The following is a 17154-nucleotide window of genomic DNA, read 5'->3' as shown; positions in this document are numbered from 1 at the left end:
AGAAGCATCCCCAGTGCTTCCCGCAGGTGGAGAGCAGCCTCTCCGGAAAGGCTCCGCAGGCTCATGGCCTGGGAAGGGGCTGGTTTTGGTTTGGGATGGTGCTAACACCCTCTAGCTGTTTCATTACCCTCAACTCCGCTTCTTCCCGGCGTTTCTCCTCCCGCCGCAGGTTTCCTGTGCTCTGCTGATCGTGTTTTATTCCATCTCCTAAATTCAAGAGGAAATAAAACTTGGATGGAGCTCATAAAGCTCATATGAAACCCCAGCCCCGAAATGCCTGGTGGGGCCAGGCTGCTGCACAGCCAGCAGCCCCCAGGCACTGCACCAGGGCTCCAGCCCATGCTATGCTCCCTGATGGGTTATTTTCGCCTTGGATAACCATTTCCCTGCCTCACTTCCGTGGGCTGCCTGTCAGCTGTGGGTTGCCATCCTTGTAGGAGCAATGGGAGAAGCGGCAGCGCTCCAGAACCCACCAGATATTAATGTCTGATGTGTTTTATCGTGTCTTTTGTCAGCCTGCTGAGGGAACAGCACTGATGGCTTGGAGCTTTCCTCACGGTATGCTTTCTGGATCTCGCCTGCTCTCTGTGGTTCCCCCTGGACTCCCTCTCAGTCTTCCCACCAGCCAAACAGGCTGGAATAAAACCACCAGTAATACAAACAAAGTGGATGTGAGGAGCTCAGCCCACCACGTGTTGTGCTGTAGACCTACCCTGTCATGCACCATGGCTTGATAATGCAGATGCCACCTTCATTTGCAGGTCGTGGAGGTGATCCTGCCCCTCTGCTCTGCTCTGCTCCTGTGAGACCCCACTTGCAGCACTGTCTGCAGTGCTGGGGTCCCCAACATAAGGAGGACATGGAGCTGTTGGAGCAAGTCCAGAGGAGGCCACGAGGATGCTCAGGGGCTGCAGCACCTCCTGTATGGAGACAGGCTGAGAACACTGGGGCTGTTCAGCCTGGAGAAGAGAAGCTGCGTGGAGACCTCAGAGCAGCTTCCAGTGTCTGAAGGGGGCTACAAGGATGCTGGGGAGGGACTCTTCATTGGGGACTGGAGTGATAGGACAAGGGGTGATGGGTTCAAACTGAAACAGGGGAAGTTGAGGTTGGAAATAAGGCAGAAGCTCTTCCCTGTGAGGGTGCTGAGGCGCTGGCACAGGGTGCCCAGAGAAGCTGTGGCTGCCCCATCCCTGGCAGTGTTCAAGGCCAGGTTGGACACAGGGGCTTGGAGCAAGGGGTTGGAGCTGGAGGAGCTTTAAGGTCCCTTCAACCCAAACCATTCTATGATTCTGTGCCTTCATTTGAAGCCAGCCGTGTCTAAATCCAAGAGGAAGCAGCACGTTGGGAGAAAGGCGAAGAGGGGCCCCAGGATTATGCGGTCTGTAAACACAACTATTTGACAATTATCAATGCAATACACACACGCACGCCAGTATTTTGAGGTCAGATAAATACAAGTACATAAAGCAAAACTGAATCGTTTTAAGATCTTGCCAGCACTTTATTAACCCAGCTACAAATCACTTTAACTCTGAGCTAAGGACGCTTATGGGAAGTCTTTGCTCAGCAAGCCTGCCCTGTGATGTGCTTCTAATAAAAAATAGCATCTTCAGGAGATGACAGACCTTTCTATTTGCATCCCAACAGCTGAAACCCCCCCATTATTGTTGCTGTTGAAAGAAGCGAGGACAACCTGCCAAGCATAGAGCTCATACGAACTAGGTTTTCCCTTGTAAATGGTGGGGTTGCTCCATGGAGCTCAATAAACCTGCTCTGGTCCAGCCTAGGGACCTGGACGTCACATTGGCCTAAAGACATCGTGTCCTGGCCTTTGTGTAATGTGCTTGGACTTTGGCACATCATTTATACTGTCCCACAGCTGCTGTCTGTGCTTCTGCCCAGGGTTGGGGATCAAAACCTGGCTCAACTGCTCGGGAATGTTTTGCAGTGATCTGCCTGGAAAAAAGCCTATAAAATAAATAGCTCTTTGAGGTGCGCAGTCAGGTCTGGACAGGGAAGGGAAACAGAAACATTCGTGCAGGAGAAGGATTGGGTGCTACTGAACGAGCAAGCATACGGCATCACCACAAACAGGCTCCAACTTGTTAAAGAGCAAACTGACCCCAGCCCAGGCAAACTCAACTCACTTGCAACAAAGGGATCCTGTTTGGAGCCAGCTTTGGTCTCCTAGAGCTGATGCTCCTCGTGTGTGCCTCTCGTGAAGCGTTTGTGGTCTAACCAGCACCAAAGAGGAGCAGAGACCTCAATCCACACCTGCAGGTGCCTGAGAGCTGGGCAAAGCTGCTGGTGATGATGTGGATCTGCAGGTCCTCAGCGTGCTCCTTCAGGGTGCTGAGCTCCCACCTAGCAGCAGCCAGGAGCAGGATTTCTCCATCGAACTGGGAGATCCCATTCTCTCCTGGTAGATGAAGACCTGGCCGTGGTCATTCATGTCTTTTCCCAACCTGGGCTACCTTGAAGAAGTCAAAAGCCAGGTGTGAAGCCTACAAGACAGACACTCCAGCCAGACATGACCAAAGGCTACAGCAGAAAGAATATGGGGGCATCTTACCTATTATGTTCTTCCTCAGCTTGTAGAGGAGGGAACCATAATTAAACAACCAAGGAAGGGAGCCTAAGAAGCATTTGGCTGGTAATACACCAAAACCTCTTCACTCTCACCGCTTAACTACTGTGAGAAGCTGGGCAGTGGTTGGCACATTAAGGTGGCCATCCTGGAGCAAGGGCCCTGCTAAGAAACAGCCCTTTGTGTCAGGGGAGGAACCAAAGCCAAAGTAACGATGTGTGGAGCTCTTTGTCCCAAAGCCAATAGCCCATTCTGAGAGATCCAGTCTTTTGGGGCTATTTCCACACTATAAACCCAGTAGAAGCTCATGTTTCTGTAGCCTGAAACCCATAAACAGCCATTCCCTCTCCATGCTCCAGCAAAGGCTGTTTTCTCTGGCTGGAGTGCTCAGCTCCGGTTTTGCCTCGTCTTGTCTACACCAAGGCTTGGGTTTGGCCAGGAGCACTGGCCACTGGGGCATGAACTGGGGGCATGAGCAAGAGACTGGCTTTAATTGAGCTGGTGGGACAGATGAGTGCCTGCATGGCTTGGACAGCGTGGTCCAGCAGAGAGCTGGAGTGATGCTGGGTGATGTTCTTGCTCTGCTATCACATGTCCTGGGGGAAAACCACCTCATGCCACTCACATGGAACATCAGGTCCCCTGGGCAATGAAGGCCAATTAAAAGAAAGAAATAGGCCATGCCAGGGCAAAAGTATTGCGTTGTTCTTTTCCTTAGGATGGTTATTTTCCAGTGGGATAACTGACCAGATGACACCCAGCAGTGGCTGTGCTTCTGTAGATACAGAAGGTATGACAAGGTGGTTGGAAACCAGCCCGCCCAAGCTATTTACTTCTAAAATCTGAATTATTGTGAACATCCCAATTATGTCTTTAAGGGGTTGAATTCCAAACAAAACTATTCCAAATGAACCTTTGGTTGCTGCATCTGAAAGCCTTTTCAAGCTGCCGGTCCCCTTTTTCCTATGAGATTTGGACCTTTCAGCACAGTTCAGAGGTTTGTGGTCTCGTAAAACTCTGTGCCCAGTTTTTGCACTGAATCACGACTCCCTTTCGTTTGTGATTAACGTTTATACCCAGGAGCAAGCTGCCTTACCTCATCACACCCTGTGAAGAGGAAGGACACTAACGTTCAGTGCAGAACGGGGTTACCAGAGACAGTCAGAACATCTGGAGAGAATAAACCGTCTGAGAAATCCCTGTTCCCAGAGCAGACAGTCCTATAAAACCGATCTGCTGGGAGCCAAATTAAACAAGAGGAAGGTGTTAATGGATTCCTTTCTCAGCATGGAGAGATGGTGAAGCCAGTGGACTTTTTCCAGCCTGGATCACAGGGAAGGAGCAGCTCAGTTCTCACCGGTGGGTGATGCCCGGGAAGGATGCGCTGCTGAGGGGCTGTGATTTCATCCCCTGCCCAAGCAGGTACCAAGACTGGGAGCAGAAATTCTGCCTCTTATGGCCAAAGAGAGATGTTTCCCTTCTCAACATTATATGGGCTGCTGGGCCTTACGAAGAAGCTCCATGTTTTGGGGAGAAGGACTCGATGCTCAGCAGAAGGGCACCAGGAGGGAATTAAGGGGGGACCAGGCGATGCAGGACAGGTGCCTTTTGCAGCACCAGGGATAAGCTCTTTGTGTGTTCCTCTCATGAGGTGACTGCAGGACAAATCTGAAGCTTCAAATGAAACAGTGAGGGAAGGGAAAAGCCGTAAGAGCAGATGGATTGAACAGCGACATGTCATGGGATAAGGGGAAAAGTTACTGAGTGATGGAGCTGCAACTGTCCCCCTTCAGGGACACCAATAGCGAGGGGGGATGAAGGGAGCTGGTCGGTGTTTGAGCTGGGAGATCTCCATGTCCAAGTTTAGCTGGAAGGACATTCCTTAGGGAGATAAAAGAGGTGGTTATGCCAGTGCTAATGGTAAATCTGGGGGGAAAAACATCCTCCCCTCTAATTCAGGCTGCATTTTATAGGCTGTAAATGCCTGATGAACTCGGTGTTCCTGGGCAGAACATCCTCTCTTAGGAAAAGAAATCATCCACTTTAAGGAAAAAAAAAACCCACCCAAAATCAACATTTTTCAGACATTTCAATGAAAAGGCCCAGAAAAAAAAGAACCCCAAAAATGTGGGCAAGGAATAAAGACAAAACCACACTGAAAATGAGCACCCAACCAGCAATTCCTATTAAGCTGGCCACAGACTGCCCCAAAGCGACCCAAATCCGGGATTTCCAGTGTCTGCTCCCTCACCAGTGAGTCCAGCTGAGGCTCCTCTCCCCCTTCCCTACCCTCAATCACGTTTTTCCTCTCGGAAACCTCATCATTTCTGGCCTTTGCACAGCACGTGGTCACCTGCTTGCCTTTGCCTCGTTATTGGGTGCAATGTTGGGATAAAGCAGATCCAGAGCCATCCTTCACCCTCCACTGCTAAGGAACGGGGCGGGGGGGCGGACGGGATGGGGTGATTTTATGGTGTCTGTCAGTAATTCGGGATTTAAAAACAGAGGGAAGGAGGGGGAGCAGGTCGCAGGCAGAGCAGAGGCATTCCCGTCTTCCGCAAGCCTTCTCCCAGCACAAAGGATGCCTTAGGTTGCCATCTAGTGACTCTGAAGGCGAAGGACCAGCACTTGCAGCACTTGCACGCACATCGGGTGAGTTTGCTTGTCCTGGATGCTGAGTGCTCAGCATCACCCAAATCCCCACCACGACCCCAGAGCCACCGAGGCACAGAGCCCGGTCCGTGGAGCTGCAGCCGGTTCATCCATGTCCTCCTGCTTGCTCCCTCTTAAATCCCACCAAGTCTGGGCTCAAGAGCGAGCTGGGGAAGCTGAGCCCGGCCCTGGTGCTCTCCTGGGCTCCCTTGAGACCTTGCCCTGGGCACACAAGGATGCTCGGCTCGAGCGCCTCAGTCCATGGGGTGATGCTCTTTGTACCAGCACCCAGGCCCACCCAGTCACTGCGAGGGCTGCCAGCACTGACTTGCAGCTTGGGGACACCACATGGCCTGGGGACACCAAGACTCCTTATTGCAGCCATGCAGAGGAACCCAGGCTGGGCATCTCTGCCCCCAGCCATGATCTGAACTCATGGACCCCCAGGGCATGGAGCAGGCAGCTGCAGAAAGCATCCTTTGGCAGGAAACAATGATAATAAAGGTTTGGCAGAGTTTTCATGCAGAAATCTCCCTTTCCTTTGTTTTTTTTAAGAGCCTGGAAATGTGGTGCTGAGCATCTCCAGCTGCACAGAGCAGCCAGTGAGGTATGAAAGCGCTCGTTTGGATTTCACATTCCAATTGCTTTTACAAGGGGTTGGATGAACGTAACCTGGAGAGCCCAAAAAGAGAAGCGTCAGAGGGGGGAGCTCTGGGATTTTCTCATGGCCTTTTGGCTCGGGTAGGGTACCCCATGTCCCCAAGCTGATGGCACTGCAGAGATGTGTCCCTGCTGGCTGCATGCTTGGCTCCATCACCCTCCCAGTTAATAATCAAACAGACTGATCATAGAATCCCAGCCTGGTTTGGGTTGGAAAGGACCTTAAGATCAACTGGTTCCAACCCCTGCCATGGGCAGGGGCCCCTTCCACTGGAGCAGCTTGCTCCAAGCCCCTGTGTCCAACCTGCCCTTGAACACTGCCAGGGATGGGGCAGCCACAGCTTCTCTGGGCACCCTGTGCCAGCGCCTCAGCACCCTCACAGGGAAGAGCTTCTGCCTTATCTCCAACCTGAACTTCCCCTGTTTCAGTTTGAACCCGTTACCCCTTGTCCTGTCACTACAGTCCCTAATGAAGAGTCCCTCCCCAGCATCCTTGTAGCCCCCTTCAGACACTGGAAGCTGCTCTGAGGTCTCCACGCAGCTTCTCTTCTCCAGGCTGAACAGCCCCAGTGTTCTCAGCCTGGCTCCATACAGGAGCTGCTCCAACAGCTCCATGTCCTCCTTATGTTGGGGACCCCAGAACTGCACACAGGGCTGCAAGTGGGGTCTCACAGGAGCAGAGCAGAGGGGCAGGATCCCCTCCTTCGACCTGCTGGTGAATGATGGATGCTGCTGTTTAATAAAGCAGTCTTTATACCCCAGGAATGGCGAGGTGGGGGGGTTAAATTCCCTTATTCAGGGTGGGGGCAATGTCCCATCAGTGAATGAGGGGTGTGTGACCCACTGCCACCCAGCACCCCATAACTCCTGCGCCCTGACAGCGCCCTACACCGCCGGTGACAGCCCTGAGGGAAAGCTCATTCCTCGCCTGTGCTTTATGGGGCGAGGGGTGATGTCTGGGTTGTCCTGCCCGGGCTGTGGCCGGGGCAATACCTGCCATGGGTAATTTAATCCCCGCTACATCGTGGGACCTGCTGTAATGAGGCTCATTATGAAGCTCTATTTAAAGCCCCATTTAAGCCAGATGAAAAAAAATAGCTCTTTCTGTGGTGCAGAGCGGGTCAGCAGCCCCAATTAGAGGAGTGCTGCTGATGGCAGGGCTTCCTCCTCCCCAGAACCGTGAAACCCAAGCAAGGGATCTCCAAAGTCACTGGGAATGATCCGCCAGAGATGCTGTGCCAGGGAAAACAGCACTGATAGGAGAAAGTGAGGCAAAGCTCCCAAAGAGGAGGGGATGGGGAGTGAGAAGTGATGCGGTGCTTTAATCACATCCAGGTCGGACACAGGGGCTTGGAGCAAGCTGCTCCAGTAGAAGGTGTCCCTGCCCGGGGCAGGGGTTGGAGCTGGAGGAGCCTTAAGCTCCCTTCCAACACAAACCAGGCTGGGATCCTGTGGATACGAGATGATGCTGAAGGAGGAGAGGAAGCCGAGAGTGTCTGTGGGGAGCTGTAGAGGATTTCAGAACAAGGTGACACCCACCACTGCCACCAAGGCACCAGGAACGGGCTTTGCCTCCAAGCAGGACCAGGAGCTGTGGGAGGAGGACAGGGAAAGGCAGACTTGGACAGTCCATTCCCTGGACCCTGTCCCAGGAGGGTTCCCAGCACATGGGACATCCAGAGGCATCACCCCACGTCACCAAAGAGCACCCCATGGACCGAGCATCTCTTCCAAAGCGCGATGCCCGCTGAGCGCGCCGGCAGCAGAGGATCCATCTCATTCCTTTATCCCAAACGGATTTCACAGCAAATAAAAGGGCTGCCTGGAGTATTTGGTTATGTGTTCATCATTCCAGGAGTGAGGAAATTTCAGTTTCCTCCAAAAGACGAGGCTCCCCCTAACCTCTTGTTTACCATGCACGATGCAGGAGGAGAGTGACTCAAGTTCTTGCAATAAAGATAAGCCTGGCTTTGTGAACACCTGCTTTCCCCCAGTTAATAACACCGAGCTCCTGCCTCCGTTTGCTCTCCCCCAAATTATTTGTGTCCTCAGTTGACAAAGATAAATGATGGGATTAATATATATTGGAGAAGTCCTGGCAAACAGTTTGCCAGCAAAGAGAGCGGATTGATATTATTTCCCTCAGGTAACGTAACACAGACAAACTGGATTAAGAGTAATTTGCTGTGGGGCTTATATGCGATCAGGAGCCATTAGTGGAACACCATTTATGAAAATTGCTTTTTCTAAAGTAAAAATTAGACTGGATTTCATTACGCTGCTGGCAAAGAAGACTCGTTCCTTTGCAGCAAGAGCAGAATTAGATATCACTAACTGTGCTGTGATGGGAACTGGAGTGAGGGTGGAATGGGAGGAGAAAACACAGCATCCCTGCCCTTAAACCCAGTTCAGGAGGGTTGGTTGGGGTAAATCTATAAACAGATGTGAGGCTTAGCTGCTTTGATTTTAACAGCCCAGTGTGGACTGGGCCTCCTATCCCCTCTTTAGTGAGCCTCAAAGGGTAATATATATATATATATATATATATATATAAATATATGTATTGTATTTTTTTATGTCTAATACATGTATTTATATATATAAAGCTTTTCTGCTGCAGAAACATTTTAAAATGGAGAAAATCCAGCTCTGCTGAGTAAAAGGAAGGCAAAAAGCAGAAGGTCACAGACAAAACTCTTCCCCATCTCCCAGAGCATCACATAGTGAATGTGCCCTTCCCTGCTGGGACTCCTGGGATGCTGCAGAGCTTGGAATGGGTTTAAACCCCCCTTGTTCTGCTCTGCTCTTTCCCCAGTGAGATTCATGCCATTAGGACATGGCCGATGCTGCCCCGTGCTGCCAAGGGGGTGAAGAACCCTCCAGGTCCCCAGCTCTGATCCTCACAGCACCAGCATCCTCCCGTTCACACACACACAGCAGGAGCCAGGCTGCAGCGTTGGTGCCAGCCTGTTTGCTTCCAGAAGGTTAATAAAGACCTTGCCTCCAACCCACTGAAGGACACAGGATCACAGGAAGCTCCTCAAATAGCTGCTTTTAGATGTGGCATCCCCCAAACCTGGAGCCGCAGCCTTGCTTTGCGTGGCCATGGGGAGTTTGTGCACCTTGGGCAGGAGGAGCGAGCTCTAGAAATAAAGATTGGCCAAATAATAAGAGCTGAGCTGCCTCATCATCCTGCTCCGTATGAACGCAGGCACCAGGGGAGCTTCTGCCTCCTTTACCAGCTGCTTGATGGAGCAATATTCCCCTCCCTGCACTGCGGCTTGTGCCTATAGACACCACTGTGACACTGCTGGTTTAATGATAACCCCACTGCACCACCCTTTCCCCCAAGGACGTGGGTTCACCCACAGGTTGCCCTCCTGCCCTGATCCAGCCTCACCTCTGGCTTCCTATGGATGGGAAGGAGGATGAAATGTTAGCCCATGCTGGCCACTGAACAGGATCTATGGCTCCTGCTCCAGCAAGGACCTACCCCACTACATCACACCTGAGAGGCATCACCCAGCAGAGCTGCTGCATGGGGCTATGGGGTCCCAAAGGTCCAGAACCCTCACCCTTAAGGTCCCGCTGCCCCTCAGCATCTTACCTGCAATAACCCTTGCATCCAGTTTCACTTGAGCATCTTCACAGATCTTGGTTTTTCACATCCTTTTGGCAGCGCAATAACCACTCAGGAGAAATGCTGATGTCATGAAGCACCTTTGCTCTCTGAAGCCTTCATTCACATTCTGGTGGCTTAATCAGGCTTTGGAGGCAGGGCAGAGCAGGTGAACCCCTTGGCTTTTGTGCACCGTGCTTCAGTGGCTGTTCCCAAAGGGCTTTTTGAGGTGATTCCCCCAGCCCCTGACCCTTCCACAGGTGGGGAAACTGAGGCAGTCACCATGATGAGCCCAGCTGCTCAATGGAAGGGCTGGTGCAGCTCTGGGGTCTGCAGGGCATGCAGTTACCACTGCAGTGCTTGGACCCAGAGTGATGTGCACCCATGTCCTCTGCATGCAGCCCTGGGACAGGGAAAGGGACAGGAATCAGAGCTGAGTGTGAAGAGGTCCCATGGATCACCCCTGGCACCGTCCAGGGACACCCAAAGGCCTGGCCATGGTGTGGTGCTGGATGGCTGCATCCTGCAGCAAGCCGGCACCTTGTGCCGTCTGTAATTCCACCAGCCCTGAGGGTTTTGGAAACAATACTGGAAGTAATCCCTTTTGATCTGATGCTAATCCCAGATAATTGCTTTCAGGCTTAATAGGAAAACTGCATTTTCTTGGTGGGGGAATTGGTCAGTTTGAAAGGGCTTTGATTTAGCTCCTGCTGTAGGTGCTTGTTTTAGCAGAGGGAGCTCTATTGTTCCTGGATGCCAGGAGTAATGACACAGGCTGTGATCCCGCAATTAAACCCGTCTGTTTGCAGCCACCCAGCCACATGGGCAGAGCAGCCTGGAAAAGGAGCCTTTCTAACCCACACTGAACAAAATACACTTCCAATATCGGTGGGACATCAGGAAAACTCCTGCCATGGGATGCTGAAGGGGTCAAAGGCATCCGGGTTTGGAAGGAGGTGGGATAAATTCATGGCTAAGGGTGACATGCCCTTCCCTCACCCACTGTTGTGCCTGGGGGTATCTCAGAAATGCATCCCATTTCAGGGTACAACACGGATTGGTTATATATAATGTAGGTTATATATACATTATATGTGCATTAGATACAGCCTAAACCATTCTAGGATTCTATTATACATATCCTTTCCTGCCTCCCTAAGCACCCTGACCCCCTCCATGCCAAATCCCAGCTCCTGAGTGCACCATAAATTCCAGATCTGAGCGAGCCGGAGGTGTTTTAGCACCGGCCCAAGCACACTTGTTGCTTTAACAGGAAAGCTGGTGTTGGATGGCAGCTTGTGGGTCACTGTGCTCTTACCCTGCTCCCCCTGAGCCCCGGAGCCGTGCTGACAGCCTGCATTCTTCCTGCCGAACAATGGCTTTCCCATTGTTCATTAACCAAAGGTTCCCACTTCGCAGCTGCGGGTGTTGGGAAGTTACTCATGGCCCGGGCAGGAGGAACAAGGTGATTTTGGAGCTGTGCGAAGGTCCTGGCCAAGGCTTTGAAGGTGCTGATGGGGATGAGTGGCTCAGGGAGCCTAAAAAGGCACCCTCAAACCAGGCAGGGAGAACAGTGAAGAAATGGGTGGCCTGAGACCTCCTGAGCTCAGACTGACCAGCGCTAAATGAGCCCCAGCAAAGCTCAACCTTCTCCTGCAGTTCCAACAACAGGATTTGTTCAGCATGGACAAGCAGGGAGAGCCCTTGGGGGTCAAACCCAGGCTGACCCCAGCTCCTGTGGCTGGGGAAGGTTTGGTTCCCGGTCCAAAAGCCCCATCCCTGGCAGTGTTCAAGGGCAGGTTGGACACAGGGGCTTGGAGCAAGCTGCTCTAGTGGAAGGTGTCCCTGCCCGTGGCAGGGGTTGGGGCTGGAGGAGCTTTAAGGTCCCTTCAACCCAAACCAGGCTGGGGTTCTGTATTGTAGGGTCCCGGAGCAGAAAGTCAGAGCGTTTCTGCTGCCTTTGCTTTGAGGTCCTTCGCCCACTGGAGGGAGCATACGGCAAACGATTCACTGCGTGGGGCTTGGCTTTGAAAGAGGTTTGCGTTTAAAGCAGGGCTGGGTAACAGGGGTTCCGTCCTGCTCGAGCATATGAAATACATTAAAAAAACAAGGAGAAATGAGATCTGCTTAATTCTGGGCTTTGATTTCTTGCCTTTCAAAGAGCTTTTCCTACAGGGAAGGCGGTCAGGAGGGAAAATCCAGGCACCCCATGGAGCTTCCCCTTCATTTAGTTTATAACTCAACCCAGTTACCTTGGGTTTTAAGGAAATTAAATACATGTAGGTACAATGAAATCAGCTGAAACCCTGGAGGAGCTGTGGAATTCGTTGAGTCTCATGGTGGGGAACCGGAATGATTTCAGTATTTTCCTTTTGGCGAGCCACACTTCAGCAAACACTTCAGTTTTACCCAGTGGTAAGGGCAGATGTGTGGGTCCTCACCCATGTCCCGTGTCCCTGGGGCCCTCAAAACCTCAAAAGAAGGGTAAGAGAAGAGGAGCAACATCCCTCCCCCCCTTCACACCTTGTCACTCTTATGCACCCTGAGGATCCCTGTTTTCTCCACACCAGAAGTAGATGCAGCCCCTGGGACCCTTCCCGCAGGGAAGCAGCAGCACGGGGTGCCCAGAGAAGCTGTGGCTGCCCCATCCCTGGCAGTGTTCAAGGCCAGGTTGGACACAGGGGCTTGGAGCAAGCTGCTCCAGTGGAAGGGGTCCCTGCCCGTGGCAGGGCTTGGAGCTGGAGGAGCTTTAAGGTCCCTTCACCCCAAAGCAGGCTGGGATGCTGTGATTGCTTCTATCCATCCAGCTGCGCGCTCTCGAGGAGGGTGTGATGGTGCTGCAGACGGTCTTGTCTATGAAGGTGTGCGTTAACGCCAGCTTTGACTGCGGGCACGCGAAGGGCAAAGACAGCCCCAAGCTGCCGGAGCACCCTCCCAGGAGCGCAGCTCACGGCACCCTCGCCGTCATTAGCACAGCAAACGAGCACTGTCGGTTCAGAGGATGCGTGGGTTGCCAGCACGGCTCCGCCGCCCGCCTTCGCACCGCTGCCTCACTCAGGAGCACACACTGAGCCCCACGCCGGCAGTTCAAACGCTTGGGTTTGCGTATGTGTGAGATCGCTTTGTTTGCGCGAATTCAGGTCGTCTCTCCCTCGAGACGCTGCTGCCTCCGTAGGGCCTGATCCGATGCCCATGGACCCCCAGTGGAGCCCTTCCAAGGGATTCAATAGCACCTGGATCGTGGCCACCACGAGGTGCCGAGTAAACACAGCTCCAAGGCCTTTAATTCACCTTTGTGAGCGTGCTTGCCTTTGAACACCAGGCCTGATACCCTCTCCTTTATCTAGGCATGTGGATGAGGGTAACACACTGCCTGGGTCTTGACAGGTTGTCTATTAAATATAGATGATGCCTTCAGAGGCAATTGTCTGCTGGATGTTTGGGGAGGAACAAAAGGCTCCTGTTCACAAGCTCTGGCATGCCATGTGGGGATGATCAAAGAGGTTAAAGGCTTAAGATAGTTCCCGTTTACTTCAATGATTGCAGGGCTATCCCTCTAATACCCCTAATTAAAAATTAGCCTGATATAATACAGTTGTTACACTACAGCCTGATTTTATTTCATGTTTCACATGTGATGCTGCCACAATGCCTCTCACTCTCTGGTGGTGCCTCTGTGATTCACTACAGAGGGATCCAAGCGGGAATATGCAGCTGGATAATGTGCTCCATTTGAGGGTCTACCATCAGGGTCCATGGCTGTGTGCAGACTGGGAGACTAGGAGCAATCCTGGCATGGCACAAGGTATCCCCTACTGCAGAGGAGCTGCTGCTGGGATAAACCATGGTTGGAGGGAAGAGCTTCTGCCTTATCTCCATCCTGAACTTCTGTTACAGTTTGAACCCGTTACCCCTTGTCCCATCACTACAGTCCCTGATGAAGAGTCCCTCCCCAGCATCCCCAATGCCCTCCATGCTCTGTCTCCCTGCTCCTCATGTTACCCCCACTGCTCAGGACCTGGATGATGCCCCAGTGTGAGATGTTCAGCCATCAGCTGCTGGCACCATCCCAGCTCCCCATCCAGTGCCTGCAGCTCCTGCCTGCCCGACAAGCTCTCCTCTGCATTTCCTCCTGGCCTCAGCCTTCACTGTTTGAAACTGGCTTTTGATTGAGAGATTCTTGCAGCGGGGCCAAGACCTTCCAGCTCCCATTCCTTGCGTCAGGAGCTCCCCCTTGCTCTGCTGACATATAGTCTTTTCCACAAGATATTCCTGATGCAGAGAGCAAACACTTTGCTGTAAGGAAGCAGCTGAGGCTCAGCTCCATGGAAGTCCTGCTTCCAGTGAGTGGCTCCAGGGCTTTGCTGCACCAGCCTTTAGCAACCAGCACACGCTGAAGCTGCCGATCAGGATTGCTCTCTCTGGAAATACAACTATTTTCCTTGGACTTTTAGCATCTCTCCTTAAGCCTGTGAACGTGTCACATGCTCTTTAGCATCTTAGAGAAAACAAACAGATACAAGAAGATGCTTTAAAGCCTGGCATCCAAAAATCCCTTCAATTCCGCCCAGAACTGAGGGTCTCCCCCAGAGCAAAGCCTTGAAAGAGCCCAGCTCAGTCTGAGGTTACAACAGTGCTTCATTTGATAATGAGATACTGCTGTGGGATGAAGCACCCTCAGCGGGTTTGCTGATGACACTGAGTCGTGTGGTGCAGTGACGTGCTGGAGGGAAGGGATGGGATCCAGAGGGACCTGGACAGGCTGGAGAGGTGGGGATGTGAACCTCATGAAGCTGCAAGCTCCTTACCAAGTGCAAGGTCCTGCCCCTGCGTCAGGGCAATCCCCAGCACAAACACAGGCTGATGGAGAACGGATGGAGCAGCCTGAGGAGGAGGACTTGGGGTGTTGGGTGAGGAGCAGCTCCCCATGACCCAGCTTCAGTGAACGCTTGAGCCCAGAACCCCCCAGTGTGGGAGGTGTCCCTGTGCATGGCAGGGGCTGGAACTGGATGAGCTTTAAGGTCCCCTCTAACACAAACCAGGCTGGGATTCTGTGATCCTTAATACAGCCTTTAAAGTGCTGCCTTGCCCATAGCCATTTGATGAGATGGATCTCCCCTTCAGGAGCCTTCTCTTCTCCAGGCTGAACCAGCCCAGCTCTCTCAGCCTGGCTCCATAGGGGAGGTGCTCCAGAATACCTCGAGCTGGAAGGGACCCATAGGGATCACTGAGTCCACCTCCGAGGAAGATGCTCTCTCATTTGATTTGCCTTTTCCATGGCCAAACCCACTGGCTGGGGTGCGGAGAACAGCAGGACTCCCCATCACCACTGCTTTCCAAGGGAGGACAAGCTTCCCTTATGGGAAGACCTCCAGCACCGGCCGGAGTCCTCTGCTGCGGCCGCTGCTGCCGATGTTTTAACAAGAGGCCCCACAAGTATTTAACTGCTGCAAAGGGAGCAAACCTGCTGTAGTGGTGGGGTGGGATGGATGTGTTTGCCAAGAAGAGAGGGTGAAAGACTGTGGAATTTATTGATTGGATTCCCGTTGAAACACAAATGCCTTCTCATAACCCAGGAGGAGATAATGGCTTGGCAAACAAGTACGGACTGAGTGCACTTGGCTGGAGGTATTTATGTTTTGTCCCAGGGAACTGAAAGGAGAGGGAAAGGTGAGGACCCCATTTCACTTTCTAAGGATGTTCTTTCCTCTGCAGGGGGTGGGTGCATTCCTGGGGTGGACAAGCTGCTCCCCGGTGGGTCCTCATGGTGCAGGACCTCCATAGCAAACCCTGCCTGGTCCCAAAGCCCGGGCGGCAGCTGCAGTGAGGATGCTCTGGTTCAGCATCCCCATCACATGCATGTTGTGTGTCTGTCACACTGTCAAGTTACCATTGGTCCTTCAGGTGGAGAATGGCCAAGAGGAGGGAACCAGGGAGAGGAGCTGCCTGTTAGCAGGATGGTTTCACCTCTTTCCCTCCCATCCTTCCAGCACACATTGCAACGGGGTGCCCTGAGCTTCTGTACATGCGGCATGTTGCTCTCCCATCAGGCAGCATCTCTGTTGGGGGGGTGTGAAAGGAAAAATGGCAATTGTCTTGGAAAAAAAACCAGCCATCCATGAATCCCATATGGGGAAAAAAATTAGAACTCCTTTTAAATTTTCATAGACTCATGGAATGGTTTGTGTTGGAAAGGACCTTCAGGCTCATCCAGTTCCTCACCCAGCTGAGAGCAACAGCTTTGCTAGCAAGCGTACAGAGGCACAACCCCAGGTGGGTGAATTTAGCTGTACCTAAACCCATGTGTCCAAATGGGTTTCCCCCAGAAGCTGTGAGGGTGCTGAGGCGCTGGCACAGGGTGCCCAGAGAAGCTGTGGCTGCCCCATCCCTGGCAGTGTTCAAGGGCAGGTTGGACACAGGGCCTTGGAGCAAGCTGCTCTGGTGGAAGGGGTCCCTGCCCGTGGCAGGGGTTGGAACTGGAGGAGCTTTAAGGTCCCTTCAACCCAAAGCAGTCTGTGACTGTACGGTCTTTGGTTGCTCTGCCTGCCTTTCAGGCATGTTCACCCATTCTCCCCCTCCCTATCTCCATAGAGACACCATTGTCTGCTCATGCCTGCCGCAAGCTTTTCCCCCTTTTTCCCCCCCTTTTTTTTCTTTACTTCCTTTTATTTCTTTCTTTTCTTCCCCCCCTCCACGTGTTTCCACACAAACCACCCAAATTTCCATCTCATGAACACCACCTCCCTAAAACCCAGGTGACAGCATCCCAACGGAGACACTGTGCACAACCTAAATGCATCAGCCACCCCTTCCTGCCACCAGCAAATGGAGCTGGTCCACGGGGGCAGCAGGAGCTGGGCTCTGCCCTCCTGCTCCCCAGTGCCCACTCTTGGGATGATTCCCACCCTTCTCCAGGAGGTTTTGCAACCCTTTCCCTGTGTTTTGTCCAGGCAGGGCTCTCAGGGCAGGTGCAGGCAGAACGGGGAGGGAGAAAATAAAGGAGACAGGACTGACCTTTAAAGTTTTGTTCCATCTCTGTCTTGCTGCTGAAAGCGCACCGGCTTACACAAATAACTTTTGACCTCCAGCCCTCTTGCTTGTGTCGCAGCATTGTGCCAGGAGCATTTGTCTCGGGGCTGTGACACATGGCCTTTGTGTCTGGGGGTGTGAGTGAAGGCTGGGGCACCGCGACTGCCTAGGTAGTGAGTTATGAGAGCGCCAGCTTCTCCTTTAGCTGCCTCTCTTTGTGGGTGCAGGAGCAGCAAGGGAGAACGGGGCTGGAAGGGAAAGAATTAAAGGGTTGTTAATAAGAAGAAAATGAAGAAAAATGAAGCCACGCTGCCGTGTTTCGGGGCTGGGTGCAGGCAGGGTCTGGGAGGCATCCCTGCGGCTGTCCGGTGGCAGAGTTAATGCTCTCATCCTGTGGAGTGGGATTTCAGCGGGGTGAGTTAGTGGGGATGCAGTGACACCCATACGGCTATGCTGAGTTACACCAGTTTACAACCTGACCCAGAGCCCTAGAGGGGAACGGTGCCATTTTACACCAGCTGAGGGTCTGCCCTTTGCCACAGGAGCCACCACAAATCAACGTCTCCTGCCTGTGGGTTGGGTTCATCTTATCGAAACACTTGATTTG

The sequence above is a fragment of the Pezoporus flaviventris genome, unplaced genomic scaffold (genome assembly GCF_033815535.1).
Source record: "Pezoporus flaviventris isolate CSIRO_AGI_PZ_B2104156 unplaced genomic scaffold, CSIRO_AGI_Pfla_v1 ptg000031l, whole genome shotgun sequence".
Taxonomy (NCBI): domain Eukaryota; kingdom Metazoa; phylum Chordata; class Aves; order Psittaciformes; family Psittacidae; genus Pezoporus; species Pezoporus flaviventris.
Note: the sequence above shows the minus strand (reverse complement) of the source record.